Here is a 7953-nt window from a genome sequence, read left to right on the forward strand (position 1 = left end):
AACGAAGAGTAGCCCCGCTCGCCGCAACTAGAGAAAGCCCGTGCGCGGCAACAAAGACCCCACTCAGCCAAAAATAAAAATTAATTAATTAATTAATTTTAAATAAATAAATAAATAAAATAAAAATTGAAAGTTTTTTCTTTTGGGAAGGGGAGAGTTTTGATAACTCACAAATCTACCGTATTTCTTGGCAACATGTTCACATCCTAATGCAAACGTTTTCCAAATGGTCATTTCCAAATGCCTCTGTAGCATAAATTTCTTCTGAAAAGCAGTCACTCCCCCTCTTCTTGTGAGAATTTCACACTTATCTTGGATTGTTCCTGCTCTCCAAAGTAGCTGCAACTACTGACAGGCACAGCAAAACTGGGAAAGGGCAGCAAATCTGGAAACCTTGTCTCTTGTTAAAAAAAGATGCAGACACCTGTAAACTCAACCGCTCTTAGGTGGGTGCCGGGAAGAGAACCAGGGATGCTGAGTGGTGCGAAGATGGTCACGCTCCCTCCCCAGAGCATTATAAAGGATGGTAAAGCATCTACCACCTGAAGCTGCAATTCTCTCATGCCCTGACACACATCCAACGAGGCGAATGCTCAACTTCAGCTCCCGTGGCTGAGAATCAAATCTCAGGACACCTGTAACCCACTCACAGCTAAGTCTCAGTTCACTGTTTGAGAGATGCTGTGATTTAAAGCCTTTGTGTTGATAAAACAGCTACATAACTCAATGATACCCTGTCACTGGCAAATTGCAACACTTCACAATATGCTTAAGGGCGAGGTGAGGAGGGCCCCACCTGGGTGAGGAATCCCAGCCTCCTCCTCCTCCTTAGGAAATCACACTCCTCGAACAGGATAGCAGATCCAGAAGGCACCACTGGCAACACAGACTTTAACTATTAAGACAGCTTGGTTTCCTTCTTAAATATTTACAAAATTATAAATAGAAGGTCTTATACTTTCCTTCAACACCCCCACAGAATCGTCATTCGCCTCCTGCTTTGGATGCCAATCTATTTCGTTCATAATGGTCTCAACCTAATTGTTCTTACACAATAGGCAAATACAGTAAATTCCAGGTAATAGGCTGTAGCTCAATGGGGCAGAATGGCTTTAAATGGTCTGGTAGCCGAGGGAGTGGCTCTCAACCTTGGCTGTACACATGTTGGAACTACCGGGGAGCTTTCCAAGAATACCGATCCCCCTCCCTGAGATTCGATGGAATTGGTCTGCAGTTTGACCTGAGTGGCAGGAATTTTTAAAGCTCCCAAGTGTTCCTAATGTATAGTCAACACTAAGAACTTGGACATGTACCTGCACATTGAGGAGGGAGCCTGGGAAGACCCTTCCCCTCCAGAAGCCTCCCCCCCACCCCAGGGGCCTTGATGTCCATCAAAATAAGCTCTCAGGTGAGCATTAATGCCTTTAGTCATCAAGTATAAGGTGAGGGCTTCCCTGGTGGCACAGTGGTTGAGAATCCGCCTGCTAATGCAGGGGACACGGGTTCGAGCCCTGGTCTGGGAAGATCCCACATGCCGCGGAGCAACTGGGCCCGTGAGCCACAACTACTGAGTCTGCGCGTCTGGAGCCTGTGCCCCGCAACGGGAGGGGCCGCGACAGTGAGAGGCCCGCGCACCGCGATGAAGAGTGGCCCCCGCTCGCTGCAACTAGAGAAAGCCCTCGCACAGAAACGAAGACCCAACACAGCCAAAAATAAATAAATAAAAATAAATAAATTTTAAAAAGTAGCTATAAAGTCATATTTCAATTGATTCTCAAACACTGCGAATCCTGCTGTTAATCATCTTACAAAAAAGAAAAAAAAAGTATAAGGTGAAAGGTGGGAAATGATTTGAAGAAAAGGTAGTAAGAGGCTATTTCAGGTACGTGGGGCTGAGGTGCTTTTTACAACACTTCTGACACCAAATGCGGGGTTTTTCCTCCTGACGCCCACCAATTCTGACACCAACTGGGTACTCAACCATTCAGTTCAATTCTGTCACGAACTAGCTGGAGTCAGCCCAGACCCCACAGATTAAGGGCTCAGTCCCACAAGACTGCCCGCACTTCAGTCATCAGCTGCAAATGGGGTGCCCAGGCAAATTATAAATTTGGGGGTTCCGTGAATTCAGCGTTTCTCATGACACCCCAACCCCAGGTTCAAAAATTTGCTAGCACAGCTAGAGTTCCAGAAAACACTTTACTTACTACTACAGTTTATTAGAAAGCATACAACTCAGCAACAGCCAAAAGGAAGAGATACATAGGGCGAGGTATGGGGGGACGGGTGCCGAGCTTCCTGGCTTCTCCTCCCAGCAGACTGCCCCTGCTCAGCACCTTGATGTGTGCAGCAACCCAGAAGCTCTCCAAACGGTGTTGTTCAAGTGTTTTTATAACCCAATCCCTAGCACCTCCTCCCCCTCCCAGAGGTCACCGTGTGGGGCTGAAAAGTTCCAACCCTCTTAATTACTTGGTCTTTCTAGTGACCAGTCTCATCCTGAGGCTACCTAGGGTCCCTTCTCACTCCCACATCCTCAGCCTCTCCCATCTCTGCTAGAAACTTCCCAACAGCATCAGAATACGTTCAAGTTTCTTCAATCTCAATTTGAAAAAACAAGCCAAAAAGAAACAAGCAAAGAGTGGGCCACAGACCCCATATTTCCTCCCTACCCCGCAGGTGTACCTGGCTTCTCAGTCTTAACCAGTTTCTCCTCTTCATCCGAGCACAATGATCAAACTCTCCAGGACCAGCCCCCTCCACTTCTCATTCTACACCCCTCTTTGGATGATCTTTTTTAAGCATCTCATGCTCTGACAGACTGAGCTAGCGGAGCACTGGAGGATCTTTTTCATATGCAATGATTATTTGCAATACCTCCCAAACATGTCATTTCCACCCCCAATCTCTTTCAGGAGTTCCCATTGCCTACTCCCTGACTCCACCTGGACGTCTCACAAGCAAACAGATATGAATGGAATTACCTTCCCTCTCCCACCCTGTACCAACCCACTCCTCCTCTAGTGCCTTCAACCATAAATGGTTTCACCATCCTATCCCACTCAGGTATTTATGCCAAACTTTTAAATCATCCTTGATACCTCCCTCTCTATCAACTATATCCAAATAGTCACTACCTTCTTACTGATTTTTAACTACAAACTCAATGTCTCTCTCCCTGTCTCCCTCCCTCCCAAGCCCCCCCTCTATCCCTGGGTGCCTGAAAAGCCTTTGCACTATTGCACCCAATTCTCCCCCTCCCCAGGGTAGCCGCATATGACTGCACAGGCTGTGCCCACACAAAGTGACTGGCTCAGGGGGCTGCCTTTAGGCCTGATCTGGTGGGACTAACAGTACACCTTTTCTAATTGGTCCACCCAGAAGGGAAACCTTTTTCTGGTTTTCACAAAGGCACTGTATATGCCAACAGGGCTTACCCCTCCAAACACAGCAGTGACGATATCATTTTTTAAACCCAAATCTAATCATCTCATCTCCCATTTGAAAGCTTTCAATGAGACCTCCCTACCTTTTCATTAAAGTCCGAAGTCCAAAAAATGACCCAAGAGGCCTCATCCCAAGCCACGTTCCTTCCTTGGTCTCAACCATTTCAGCCTGGAACTTTAAACCCTAATTCACCTGACTACTTCCTTCTAATTTTTAAGGCCTCATTTTAAATGTCTCTTTTTAGGTGGACCTACCCTGAGTAATTCCCTCCCGTAAACTAGGTTAGGTCCCCAGGTTAAATGTTCTCTGGGGCTTCCCTGGTGGCGCAGTGGTTGGGAATCTGCCTGCCAATGCGGGGGACACGGGTTCGAGCCCCGGTCTGGGAAGATCCCACATGCCGCGGAGCAACTGGGCCCGTGAGCCACAATTACTGAGCCTGCGCGTCTGGAGCCTGTGCTCCGCAACGAGAGAGGCCGCGACAGTGAGAGGCCCACGCACCGCAATGAAGAGTGGCCCCCGCTTGCCACAGCTGGAGAAAGCCCTGGCACAGAAACGAAGACCCAACACAGCCATAAATAAAATAAATAAATTTAAAAAAAAAAAAAAAAATGTTCTCTGGACATCTGTGCTTTTCTGAAGTACCACTTATGACTGTGATTGCCTGTGTGACTATGTGCTAGTCAGCCCCCTGCCCCCCACCAACCAGCCACTAGACTAAATGGTTCATAAAGGCAGGGACCCTCTATCCCATTCACAGCTGTAGCCCCAGAGCTGACAATGCCTGGCATCCAACAGGTGCTCAGTAAATAGCTGTTCAATGAGTAAACAGGTGCAGGTGCCCAGGTCCCTCGCAAACTATCTGGCTCCCTCTTTAGCAAAAGAAAAATTAATCATGGGAGGAAGTTCGTAGTAAATTTAGTGCACTGATTATCAAATACACATAGACTCCTGATTGGAAATATTTGGACAATCAAAGAATCAGAAATTCTGGGTGCTTCATGGCAGCAGGAACACTTCTCTGGATTTGCATTTGTAACCACAATCCTCTTTTGAGCTATGGACAGAGTTTTACCAGGGCCAGTTTCCTGTGTGCTGTTGCACAGGACCCTGAGCTTTGCTTAGCGCTCAGCTGTCTGTCGCCACCCTGAAATTCTTCATAATATTTAAACAAGGGGCCCCACAAATTATGTAGCCAGTCCTGAGTCTTACAAATTAGTCTGATTTCTCTAAGGATGCATCGTTTATAACCAGGGCAATGTTTTCAACCTCCCATGGTCTAAAAAAAGAGGATTATACTTGCAGGACATTTTTCCTTCTGATAAGCAATATCATATATTACTTAGCATTCTCTTTTATAAAATTAGGACATCTCAGACTACAGAAACACATTGTTGTCCTAGTTATTGCTGTTAGGCAAAAAGTTTTAAATTTCTTTTAAAACTAAATTCCACTCTGAACATGACTTAGATTGAGTCTCTCTTTTAAAATTTTTGCTTAAAATTTTTTGTTTGTTGTTCTAATATTAGGGATTGTGTCAATTTTTTCAAATCAATAACCATGGTCCACTGATACTCCATCACCTTAAAAAAAAACTGAAAGACAATGAGCACACTAAAGAGAAAAATGAAAACTGCTGTATAACCCCGTTTTAGCTTCCACATTTTAAACTTTAGAAATTTAACAGCTGCATCAAACACTTGAGATTTCTTTGGCGATAAAACCTGGCAGAATACACGTGGCCATTCACGAAGAACACTGGTTTAGTCATCTTTATTATAAAAATATTTTAAATGTCAGATGTTTAAACTTTACCAATAGCTTCTCTACTCATTAGAAGTTTAAAGTTAACTGTGTTTAGTATACAGTTTAGTTAATAAACATCTAGAGCATTTTAACTATTGGTGCATGTTTTTCTCAACTGGGTGACTCTGTTCCCCAGGGGACATTTGGCAATGTCTGGAGACATTTTTGGTTGTTATAACTAGATGGAGGGGGGACTTCCCTGGTGATCCAGTGGTTAAGACTCCGCCTTCCAATGCAGAGGACCCGGGTTTGATCCCTGGTTGGGGAACTAAGATCCCACGTGCCACGGGGGCGACTAAGCCCACACGCCGCAACTACTGAGCCCCTGTGCTCTAGAGCCAGAGCGCCACAACTAGAGAGAAGCCCGCGCACCACAACAAAGAGCTCGCGTGCCGCAGCTAAGATCTGTCGCACCCAAATTAATTAATTTAAAAAAAAAAAAAAAACCTAGACGGAGGGGACTGGTGGCATCCAGTGAGTCAAGCCAGGGACACTGCTACACATCTTACAATGCACAAGACAATCCCAACAGGAAATTATCTGGCCAAAAATGTCAAAAGTCCCGAAGTTGAGAAACTCTGGTCTCAGCGTACATGCGTTTGCTACAGATAGGCAAAAGGACATATGACAACCTGAAGCCATGCCTCCTGTGTCAAAGCCATTGTGGTTAAAAGTACAGACGGGCCCCAGGAGAAAGACCAGATTTATAAGAATAGTCATTTGGGAACTTCCTTTTTAAGGCAGGGAGTAAGGCATCTGACATCCTGAGCTAGTACCATGAATAAACAGTAACAAAATTCCTTGGTTGGCCCAAAAAAGACTACTTTCCTCAATGCAGCTACACTAATGTCCACTTCATAGAAAAGAGAAATTGAGATTCAGAAGAGATCATTTTCAATAGTATTAATTTGTTTCCTACCACCTATCATGAAAAATGTACAATATATACATCATAGGTCAGAATTTTTCATTCACTTGAGAATGTGATCACCAGGTATAGCAGTTTCTAAGAGATTTGAAAACAGATGATGCAGCATGAACCAAATTTGATTTGATTTCTTGTGTTTTAAAAAAGAAAAAAAAAGAGCCAATATTTAAAGTCCCTTTTTACATATTTTTTAATAAAGATTTTTCAGTTATTGGGTGGGGGAGCTCTGGTCACATTGGGCCAGAATTCCTGCACAGTTATAGGGAGGAAATGGCCGATACCCACCCAGGTGTTGGCAGGTCCTCTGCAGCTCATTTGGGACCAATCAAGGTCCATTTAGCTCTCCCCACACATTACTTGCTCCGTGCCTGTAAATCTGTTGATTTCATTTTGTAAATAGTTGATAGTTCTCAAGAAAAACATTTTCCTTAGTGTTAAGCGACTAAATTGCAAATGGAAAAGAAGTAACTAGTGACTTGAAGCAGTCCTATAATTAATCAAGGATGAACTATAATTAATGAAGAATGGAAGGGCCAAGGCTGAGAAGGCTCTTTCCAAGGTCAGGCTGAAGCAAAGGCAGAGGAGCTGACAGGAACCTTTAAACCCTCACCATGAAACAGGGAAATCAAACAAACAAACAAAACTTCTTTCATCTATCAATAAAACTGAGTAAAAGTAAATTCACCGTATATTACATTGTTTTTAAGCATAGAGGAGTTAGCCACTTCTGAGAACTCAAAATCTTCCCAGAACTACCATCCTGAAGGCCTGCAAAAAATCCATTAAGCAACAGCAGAGAGCCACAGAGCCTGCATTTTCCTTCTTGCCCTAACTGAAATCTGTTACCAAATCCTCTGGGGGGCTTGATTGGAACTGCCTGGGTTCCTAGCAGGTAATTTACACTGATCTTTAACAACCATTCAGCCCTCCTCCTCCCCTTTATAAAACAAATCTGCCTTTCAGAACAGCTCTAAAAGGGGGGCAGAATGCCCCAGAAGAGCATGCAAGTCCCTGACCAGATGCCTCACCTACCCCTCACCAAATGCAGACCATGCTTTCTCTGAACACTGTATATCTTCCCAATTTGCCTCTTGTCCTACTAATTCTAAAATGAAGATTCTCTTCTCTCTAAAAAGAAATCACAAAGCCAAGGGTGTGCAGGATGCCAGGTGATACAAGACTCACCTCCAACCGGGCAGCCCTAAGGCCGAGGCTGGACCTACAAGCGACCTCATCCAACGGGAAAGATGAGAAGTGTGTAGCAGGCAGGGGTGCCTGTGTTTTGCTCGGCGTCCAGAGAAAGGGCTGCAAGGGGGGAAAAGAGCTGTGAGCGAGAGCTTCTTCCACCTTAAAAGCTAATAAACAAAAATTGGAAACATTTAAATCAGAAATTGGGTGCTAACAACACAAAACCAAAAAGAAACCGAGGAAGGGAGTAGAATGAGTTTAAGAAGAATCACCTGTTTCATCATAGACTCAGCAGCACGCGTTTCCTAGACTTGGCGTGAAGGATAGAGAGGGAACAGGAAGATGGGGAGACGCGTGAGGGCTTCAGAGCCCTTGAGTAGCGTCTCTTTTCCAGTGGTTTGCCCCAGGGTGAGTCATTTATTATCCTGGAGTAGGCTTCTTTTTCAGTAGAATGGGGGTAATAAATGCCTCTCCGCAGGGCTACAGTTAGGATTAAATGAAGTTAAAGCCTCTGGCCCGAAGGGACAACAATGATTAACTGTTCGCTCCCTGACTATCCACGCCCGCAGCCGCCAACTCCGATTCCTAAG

The 7953-nt window shown here is 44.8% G+C and overlaps 1 protein-coding gene across 5 annotated transcripts in view; it reads right to left on the reverse strand.

The window, feature by feature from the left end:
* Window positions 1–7953, reverse strand: part of GCNT1 (glucosaminyl (N-acetyl) transferase 1) — a 66846-nt gene that overhangs the window by 58389 nt on the left and 504 nt on the right. For 2 of the 5 annotated variants that reach the window (XM_082471041.1, XM_082471037.1), the window contains exon 2: window positions 7361–7480. The exons of 1 other annotated variant lie outside the window; for it this stretch is intronic. The gene's annotated coding sequence lies outside the window, so the exon portion shown is untranslated. Of the gene's footprint in view, window positions 1–7360; window positions 7481–7635; window positions 7674–7953 lie in introns of all 5 variants that reach the window. 2 more of the 5 variants (XM_082471038.1, XM_082471039.1) reach the window with 2 other exon arrangements.

Source organism: Balaenoptera physalus, assembly GCF_965194825.1.
Source record: "Balaenoptera physalus genome assembly, chromosome: 7".
NCBI lineage: Eukaryota > Metazoa > Chordata > Mammalia > Artiodactyla > Balaenopteridae > Balaenoptera > Balaenoptera physalus.